We start from the raw sequence: 1,251 nt of genomic DNA on the forward strand, positions 1-1,251 counted from the left end.
GAGCAAGAGTGCTCAAGGCTGAAGCTAAATTAAAACCTCAGCAAAGTCCAGCTAAAGACAATAAAGAAGCGCTTGCTGGGAGGCAACCCAGCCATGGGGCATCACTTCCTCTAAGCATTTTGCCCTATTCTTGATTTTATTTGTTCATATAAAGTTCATTGATACTAAGGTAAAGAGTCAATTACATAAGTTCACAGGGTTACAGAAGAAATCTGCACACAAAACAGAGAAAAAGAGCTCACTGGCAAGAAAACGCCAGTAAGAGTCTGTTTTGGGCGTTCAACACCCAAAAGAAGCATCCATTGGGCGTTGAACGCCAGTAAGGATAGCCATCTGGGCGTTGAACGCCAGAAAGAAGCTCCTTCTGGGCATTTAACGCCAGATTTACAGCGTCCTGGGCGTTCAGAAAAACGCCCAGTGACAAAGGAGTTCCTGGCGTTCAACGCTAGAAAGAAGCAACAGCTGGGCGTTGAACGCCCAGGAGAGGCAGCATTTGGGCGTTGAACGCCCAAAACATGCAGCATTTGGGCGTTCAAACGCCAGGATGGTGGGGAGGAGGTGAATTCGTTTTTACTTCATATTTTTCATTCTAATTTTAATTTTCATGTTTCAATTCATGATTTCTTGCATAAACATGTTAAGAACCCTGATTTCTAAAATTCCTAATTTCTAAAAACCCTACCTTAAAAATATCAAATGTATCTTAATCCATAAACACAAATTCTTCTTTTCAATCCAATTCAACTCTTTTTCAAATTTTCAAAACAAATCTATATCTTTTCATTCTAAAATCTTTTTAACTAATATCTTTTTCAAATCTCCACATTATCTTTTTCAAAATCTAAATTTATCTTTTTCAAATATCCTTCATATCTTTTTAATCTTAAATCACATCTTTTCATATCATACTTTTTAAATCATATCTTCTATCTTATCTTTTTTAATATTTTCGAAAATCCCACCCCCCCTCCCTTTTAAAAACACATTCGGCCCCCCTCCTCAAATCCACTATTCGACACTAGCTCTCCTTCTATTCCTCTCCTTTCTTTTATTTTGCTTGAGGACAAGAAAACCTCTAAGTTTGGTGTGTTTATCCGTGATCACTAAACCATACCCACTAAGATCATGGCTCCTAAAGGAAAACAACCCACTCCAAGAGGCAAGAAAGAGAGTGTTCCAAAACTACTTTGGAATCAAGGGAAGTTCTTAACTAAAGAACATTCAGACCATTATTACAAAATAATGGGTCTA

The sequence above is a fragment of the Arachis ipaensis genome, chromosome B4, assembly GCF_059453495.1.
Source record: "Arachis ipaensis isolate K30076 ecotype BB chromosome B4, ASM5945349v1, whole genome shotgun sequence".
NCBI classification, from domain to species: domain Eukaryota; kingdom Viridiplantae; phylum Streptophyta; class Magnoliopsida; order Fabales; family Fabaceae; genus Arachis; species Arachis ipaensis.